Source organism: Cornus florida, unplaced genomic scaffold, assembly GCF_030987335.1.
Source record: "Cornus florida cultivar Cherokee Brave unplaced genomic scaffold, ASM3098733v1 CherokeeBrave_3.0.0_Hap2_Chr08, whole genome shotgun sequence".
NCBI lineage: Eukaryota > Viridiplantae > Streptophyta > Magnoliopsida > Cornales > Cornaceae > Cornus > Cornus florida.
In genome coordinates, this window is record NW_026775578.1 from 56,551,561 (window position 1) to 56,560,346 (window position 8,786).

Sequence of the window (8,786 nt, forward strand, 5' to 3'; positions counted from 1 at the left end):
CCAAAGCATGTTTGGTGAAAACTGCTACGCTTCCAAATAGTGTTGAAACACTTCCGAAATTGGGCCTATTTTTAGAAGCATCAAAATGATGCTTCTTGTTGCTTCCACAACTGTAGCGGTAAAATGCTTCCTGCAATGTAGCCCATTAGTGGAATCATTGGGCCTAAATACTTGAAGCACTATTTCTAATATCCAGCCACAAATTTGAAAGCAAACGAGAGCTTACCCTAGGGCGATTCGGAGGCGATTCCACTATGCACCAAGCTTCAACCACCCCGTCGCTACAAACGACGTTCTTGCAGGCTCTGATTGGTAAACTTAACTCCATTCTGTTTTTCTTCGTCTTCTTCTTCATCTTGATGGTAATTTTTTCCTATTTCATCTTCGTTTATTTGCTTGGATCTGAAACCTTAGTGGTAAGGGTTTCAGTTTTGTTACAATGATGAGTTTTTTGTCATGTTGTGTAACATTTTGGGTCAACTTTGTGTTTGGATCTGGAAACCGTATTTCGAAAATTCAAATTTTGTCACTTCGATTCAAATTTTACTATCTTGTATCTTATTTTTGGTTAAATTTGTGCTTAGATCTGAAAACCGTACTTCAAAAATTCAAGTTTTGTCACTTCGATTCATATTTTATTATCTTTTGTCTTATTTTGGGTTGAATTTGTACTTGGATTTGAAAATCGTACTTCGGCATTTCAAGTTTTATTTACTTCGTTTCATATTTTATTGTGTTGTGTATAATTTTGGGTTTGTTTCTATCTTATTTGGAAACCGTTCTTCTGAAAAAAAAATTCTGGTACTTTGATTCAATTTTGCTTTATGTTGTGTATAAATTTGGGTCTATTTTGTGTCTTCAATTTAGATACCCTACTTCTGAAATGAAATTTCAACTATTTTTAACATTATTGTCACTTTAATTAAATTTTTTGTGTTTGTGTTGGGTTCTTCGTTTAGTGTTGCAGTAGCATTACGTTGTCACTGACCTTTAATTCGTCCTAGAAGTAAGAATTTCAACATTACTTTTGGATTTACAGATTTGTGTAGGATCAATTTTTGTTTTATGCTGTGTGTAAATTAGGGTTTTTTTTGTCTTCCATTTTTCTAAATATACAGATTGTTTACTTCGATTCATTTTTATATGTTGTGTCTAATGATCTTGCTGTGTATAAATTTGAGTTTTTTTTATGTCTTCCATTTTTCTGAATATATAGATTGGTTACTTCGATTCATTTTTTATATGTTGTGTCTAATGCTTTTGCTATGTATAAATTTGGGTTTTTTTTTCTGTCTTCCATTTTTCTGAATATACAGATTGGTTACTTTGATTCATTTTTTATATGTTGTGTCTAATGATCTTGCTGTGTATAAATTTGGGTTTTTTTCGGTCTTCCATTTTTCTGAATATACAGATTGGTTACTTCGATTCATTTTTTATATGTTGTGTCTAATGATCATGTTGTGTATAAATAATATTTCTTCTTATACTTTTTTTTTGTACTGAGCCAAATCTTTTGTGTAAAACTATATGAAACTTTTATCAAATTGTAAAACTGTGTATCATGCTACCTATATGCAAAATGACTTCCAACATGTAAATTTTTTTCATTTAAAAAACTTTTATGATTGGTTCTCAGTAATATTTCTGATTATACTTTTATAACCATTATGCTTGTTAGATGGATCTTAATCCCAATAATCTATATGAATATGCCAATGAAATGAGCTTGGGTGATGGGGGAAGAGGTTCGGCAAGGAAATTGTACAAATGCAACTTTTAACAATGTTGGGTGGAAAAAGCTAATCGAAGGAATGATGGTTGAAACAAGCAAAACATACACCATTAAATAACTTAGAAATAAATTCAACCAATTGAGGGCAATACACAAGGATTTTCCAAAGTTGTTGTTTGAGACGGGTGTGGGCTATAATGTTGAGAGTGGAATGATTGTAATGGAAGAAGAGAGATGGGTAAGGTTGTTAAAGGTTAGTGATAAATAATACAATTTGCTGTAATTTTTACCGTTTTTGGGATAGACATGTTTTTATAATAAGCTTATTATAACATATAGGTTGTTAAATATGGGAAAAAAATTCGCAAGAAGGGTTATAAGCACCTTGACAAGTTGTCTGCCATCTTTAGAGACACATGCAACAGGATCTCAAGTTCGTCATTCTACTAGAAATCACCCAACTTTGAATGTACCCACAAATATGGCTCAAATTAATTCTCTTGATGATGATACTATCAATGAGGAGGGAAATGATGTATAAGGTAAAGACAGTACTCCATCACCTGAACCCCGACCTAGGAAAGATAGTTTTGCATCCACAATGTCTGCAGTTATGGCAACCATGATTGAGAATGCAAAGAGGAAAGCTGAGGCAATAGAGAAAGCCATAGTAGCTACTTCTTCCAATCGTGTAGTATCACATAAGACAGGTGATTGTAACTCTCCCACCCTAAGGGAGAAGGAAAGGGAAGAAGTGCAAGGTTGCATTAGGGTTATGAGTAACTTGGAAGGACTTGATTGTAACGACCCACTCCACCACATGGTATGATATTGTCCGCTTTGGGCCTGAGCCCGCAAGGTTTTGCTCTTAGGCTTCACCCTAGAAGGCCTTATTGATAAGCGCCGAATATTGTATATTCAAGCGCCCTAAATTGCATTAGTAAAGTCCGTTGTATGTTAATTTATGTAGATTATCTTCATTTCTATGTTTTTATGCATTTTCAGGTTCATTGGCCAAAATGGAACAAGAATAAGGCCTTGTGGAATCTTGAGCAACAAAAGGTGCCAATGCTGAATTCTGGCAGCAGTAGAACCTGGACTTTGCTCGCCATTTTGACCTTCCAAAATCGAGAAATGGACTTCCCTCATAACATGAAAGATTTAGAGCTCTGAATTAGCTTTCTAAATCTTCAAACGGTTTGTCATTCGGAGCTCGGAGCAGAGAGTTATGGCCTTGTTACCAGAGGTGTGCAGAACTGCCTGGCAGCAATGAAATTCTGCGTTGATCTTCATTTTCGACCAACAATACTTGAGAATTGGATCTCCACCAAAACATGAAATATTTATATCTCTGAATTAGCTTTCTAAATCTTCAAACATTTCATCATTCGGAGTTCGGAGCGCAAAGTTATGGCTGTTTAACCAAAGTAGGTCTGGGCGGAGCAAGTGAAGCATGGAGCTTTTTACACTAAATTCGAGTGCTCGAGGCCTTGCTTAGAGTGCTCGAATTTTGGGCAGAATGCCCTTCGGAAATGGCTCATTTCAGCCCACTTGCACCTTGGTTTCTTCATTTTGTTTTCCTCTTTAATGAAGTGGTTGGAGATGTTGGTTGGTAGCCTTTTGGTGGTAGATAAGAGGGATAAGAGCCACACAATAGAGGGAGCCTTCATTTTTACAAGATAAGAAGGGAGAGAGGAGAGAAAAGAAAGGAGTTCTTCAAGCTAACAAAGGGGAGCTCGAAAATTGGAGATGGAGTTCAAGCTTCTTCTTCATTATAAGGCTCCAATGGGTAACTAACTCTTCTTCTATGGAGGTGATGAAGCCTCCCTTGTAAGCATACTCTAGTTTTGTTCTTAATTTGGGGAATGAAGTATGTATGTGGTATTTTTCATAATCTAGAGCTCTACACATGTTGTAATGGATCTTAATTTCTATTAATGATTATGTTGAGTTTTATCATCTTGTTTTAGGTTATATTCTCTCATGATTTTATAGCTTGCATCTTCAAAGTGGGAATGGAGATGAGATTATGAAATGGTTTTCTTGGCATGTCTTGTGAAGGTTTTGATAGTCCATTCCTAGGAACGATGAACCATACTACACCCCTAGTTTAATGTAATTAAGTAGATGGTTCATACCAACCGTGGATGGATTATACTTAGTCTTTGATTACATGTGCATTTACCATACAAAGTAAGGGATTTGATAGGCCATTCCTAGGGGATTATACTTAGATGGTTTATACTTAGCTCTTGATTGTATGAACTTCTTGAAGATAGTGTAGTTATCATGCATCTCTACATATCATGGTCATTTACATAAGTAGCTCCCCAAGTTAATTGCAAGCTAGCATGTTTATGAGGTGTATGGTGGATTCATTTCCCTAGTCCTCTCCACCTAAGTTTCACTCCTTTTAATCTCCTTCCATTTATTATTTTATGCATCTTTACATTTCTAGCTTAGTGACAAACCAATCAACAACTCTTTATTACACCTTATCACTCTAAAATGACTCTAGACACTTAGGTTGCCATAGATTAGCGCAGTCCCAGTGGTTCGACTTACCCGACCAATAGCCCTATTTTACAATGATTCGTGCTATTGCGAAGGTTGATGTATAGTTGATCCACCGATCAATTTTTGGCGCCGTTGCCGGGGATCGAACCCGGGTCTCCCGCGTGACAGGCGGGAATACTTACCACTATACTACAACGACTACCATGCAAACCCAACCACCATCAACCCAGATGCCACACAACCACCTCAACTCCAACCCACAAACCTTTCCCCATGCATGCAATCATGCCACCATCCCCACAACCCAACTCTCGGCATCTCCTTCTCCTTCCGCAGCCACTGCCAGTTTTTCGAGCACTCGAAGTCCAACTTCGAGTGCTCGAACCCCCTCTCAACCTCACCCAAGCTCTCTCACTCAACAGCCGAGCCCTCTGCCAAAATTTCGAGCACCCCAAGCTCTTATTTGGAGTGCTCGAGATTGCTCAACCTCACCACCAAACTCCCTCTCTCTCGGCAACATACCACACCACCCCTCTCGGCAAATCATCAACCCAACCTCACTTCTATCCATGCACCAACCCACAAACAAACCCCTCGGCATCACTTTTCACCTCCAAACCACCATGCTGAGTGCTCGCACCAACTTCCCTCTCCACTATGTAATCCTTAGGCAACCCAAGCAACCCACACCTCATTTCCCTCAACTTCCACCACCTCAACCCACAAACTAACCTCTCGGCAACCCCTCATCATCCTCAACCATGCATGTCTTCCACAGCCACCCTCCCAACACAATCCCAACCATTCACATCAACACCATGCACACACCAACCAAACCGACCACCACCCCAACCTTCACCCTTCTCTCATTCACCAACCAACCCTCACACCAGCCTTCTCTCTCTCGGCACCTTCACTCCCTAACCACCCACCACCCTTCACACTCAATCAACCCCATCCTCAATTCCTCCATAACACCCTCATGCTTGCCATTCAAAAAAAAAAAAAAAAAAAAAAAAAAAAAAAAAAAAAAAAAAAATTGGCACACTTTTGGCATTCTTTTGCTATCCATTTTACACTTGTGGCTAATGTCTGCATTTGTATTTTGTTTGGATTTTTACTAGACTTCATGTTTGTGTTATTCATTCTCTTTTAGTTTTTCATTCCGAAACCTATGCTTTTACCTGTGTATATTAGTGCTGTTTTGGCAGGTCTTCGGGTCCAAGTTTGGGGGACGCGTTTGCGCATTTACATCGATGGATATTTTTGCATTCGTCACTCTACTTGGTAATATTGTTCTTTTACCTTCTTTGCTCTTATTTTGTTTCACTTGTCTTCACACATTGAGGACAATGTGACATTCAAGTTTGGGGGTGCAATAGGACATTTTTGGTTTCACATTTCTGCTAAGCAATGATAGTATGATTTGAACTTGTTGGGGATGAAGCATATGTTTAATACCTTGTGTATAGAAGCAATTGACATTTTTGAAAATAAAGAAAAATTTGAGTTAAAATGATCATGTGGATTCAAATCAGTCTATATAAATGTCTCAATTAGATTCTCGCTGGATTTGACACTCTTTTAAGCTTCACAATGCACAGATGCACATTGGAAACTTAACTGTGAGGCATGCAACTTGATTGACCTTGATCTTGGCCTAGTTAATCTGATTTGATGAACCTAATGGATGAATACTTTTGGCATGAATCTAAAAAAAAAAAAAAAAAAAAAAAAAAAAAAAAAACTGAAAAGGAAAGAAAATAATGACCAGTTGACGTTCGTAGCCTTTCAACTCGAGCTATTAAGCCCTAGGAGTGTCTCTACACTTAACACCCTAAAGCCGTCTGGTTTGGGAGATATTGGCCTAACGCTTGCTACAGGAGTTGGTTAGAAAGCTTAAAGGACTTAAACATTGCACGGTCATTCAAAAAAAAAATTGTAATAAACATGGTTCGCTAGAGTTCGTAACCTTTCCAACTTGAGCTATTAAGCCCTTTGGAGTTGATAAGCGCCGAATATTGTATATTCAAGCGCCCTAAATTGCATTAGTAAAGTCCGTTGTATGTTAATTTATGTAGATTATCTTCATTTCTATGTTTTTATGCATTTTCAGGTTCATTGGCCAAAATGGAACAAGAATAAGGCCTTGTGGAATCTTGAGCAACAAAAGGTGCCAATGCTGAATTCTGGCAGCAGTAGAACCTGGGCTTTGCTCGCCATTTTGACCTTCCAAACTCGAGAACTGGACTTCCCTCATAACATGAAAGATTTAGAGATCTGAATTAGCTTTCTAAATCTTCAAACGGTTTGTCATTCGGAGCTCGGAGCAGAGAGTTATGGCCTTGTTACCAGAGGTGCGCAGAACTGCCTGGCAGCAATGAAATTCTGCCTTGATCTTCATTTTCGACCAACCATCCTTGAGAATTGGATCTCCACCAAAACATGAAATATTTAGAGCTCTGAATTAGCTTTCTAAATCTTCAAACGGTTCATCATTCGGAGTTCGGAGCGCAAAGTTATGGCTGTTTAACCGAAGTAGGTCTGGGCGGAGCAAGGCAAGAATGGAGCATTCTGCTCCAATTTCGAGTGCTCGAGCCCTTATTTCGAGTGCTCGAACTTAGGGCAGAATTGCATCCGGAAATGGCCCATTTTCAGCCACTTGCATCTTGGGTTCCTCAATTCTAATTTCCCTCTTTAATGGTTGGTTGGAGATGTTGGTTGGTGGGGGTTTCTAGAGCCTTATCTCTAGAAGATAAGAGAGGGAAGCCACACAATAGGATTGAGCTTCATTTTACAAGATTAGAGGAGAGAGAAGAGAGCAAGGAGGGTGTGTTCTTGAAGCCAAAGGAAGGGAGCTCGAAAATGGCTTATTCTTCCAAGCTTCCTTCTTCCATTTTTGTATCCATGGATAACTAAACCTCCATCTAGGGAGGTGATGAAGCTCTCTCTTGTAAGCATGCTTTAATTTCATCTAATTTGGGGAATGATTCATGTACATGGTAGTTTCATGATTTAGAGCACTTACACTTGTTGTAATGGATTTCAATGCCTATAAATGATCATGTTGAGTTCTTATCTTGTCTTAGATTTTATCCTCTCATGATTATATAACTTGCATCTTCATAGTGAGAATGGAAATGAAATTGTGAAATGGGTTTAAAGGCATGTTGTATGAGAAATTTGTTAATCCATAGCTTAAGACTTCCTTTTGATGGATTAATCTTGTATCTTGACTTCATGTGCTATTACCATAGTGATTAAGGGGTTTGATGGTCCCTAGCTTAGTGAGCATGTTATGGCTACACCCTAATCTAGGTAGTTCTAGCATGTGGCTCTTTGAGGGATTATACTTAAATCTTGATCCTATGATTTTCTTGAGGATAATGTAGCAATCTAGTATTACTACATATCATTGCCATGTAGTGAAATTGTTTCCCAAGTTAATAGAAATTTAGTATGTTTATAGGATTGGTGGTGAATTCACTTCCCTAGACCTCCTTTTCTAGACTTCTTCTTCTTAAATTCCTTGCATTTATTTCTTTAAGCACATTTCAATTCTAGTGACTAAGTGACAAACCAACAAAACTCTATATACCCCCTCATCATTCTAAAAGTAATCTAGACTTTTAGGTTGCCATAGACTAGCGCAGTCCCAGTGGTTCGACTTACCCGACCAATAGCCCTATTTTACAATGATTCGTGCTATTGCGAAGGTTGATGTTTAATTGACCAACCGATCAATTTTTGGCGCCGTTGCCGGGGACTGCAAACGGTTTAGCAACCGAAGTTTCTAGGGTTAAATTTAGTTTGATTGTGAATATTCCTTGTGTGTTTTGACCACCTTTGTGTTTTAAGTGTTGTAAGATTCTAGGGACTCGAAGCTCGCCGTGGGAATGCTAGCAAATTGTAAGTCTAGAGGACCCCAGGTAAGTCTCGTGACTTCTAGTTTCGAATTGTGAATATCGTGCATGTGTTAAGCTTAGAAGTAATTAAATTGCAAGCCCTTGTCGAGGCTATTTCAATTGTTTTAAATTTCGTATTCAAGCATTGGTCCTTGTCGTGGCCATTTACATTTTTTGTCTTGATAATTGAGGAGAATGGGAACATTGTATGTGGAGGTTATGGTGATGAAGTGTTGTGTTGATTGCTTTGTGTGTTGTTGAATTACTCCTAGATGGAGAATAGTTATCTTCCAACTCAATTCTACACACCTCATGAGTTTTGTGCTTTTTGCTCTAGTAATACACATCATACAAGAGATTGTCTTCCAACGAGACAATTCTCGGACTTCTATCTAGAGCAACCAAATGAAAATTTCTTTGAACCGGGTAGTGATCCATACTTCAATGGTTATAACTCGGGTTGGGGAGACCAACAAAACTTCTTGTGGCATGACATAGGAAATTCAACCCCACAATCTCATATGCAACCTTTTCAACCCAATGATCATCCTTTCCCGCCCTCTTCTCCTTTTCCACCGTCTCCATTGGATGAGCTAATTGTTGCTAACAAACAAATGATGGAGTCTATG

General features: G+C 38.3%; 1 non-coding gene across 1 annotated transcript; it reads right to left on the bottom strand.

The window, feature by feature from the left end:
* Nucleotides 1–4,379: 4,379 nt before the first annotated feature.
* Nucleotides 4,380–4,451, bottom strand: TRNAD-GUC (transfer RNA aspartic acid (anticodon GUC)). The gene has a single exon. It is a non-coding gene; the product is annotated as a tRNA-Asp (tRNA).
* Between the last annotated feature and the right edge of the window lie 4,335 nt (nucleotides 4,452–8,786).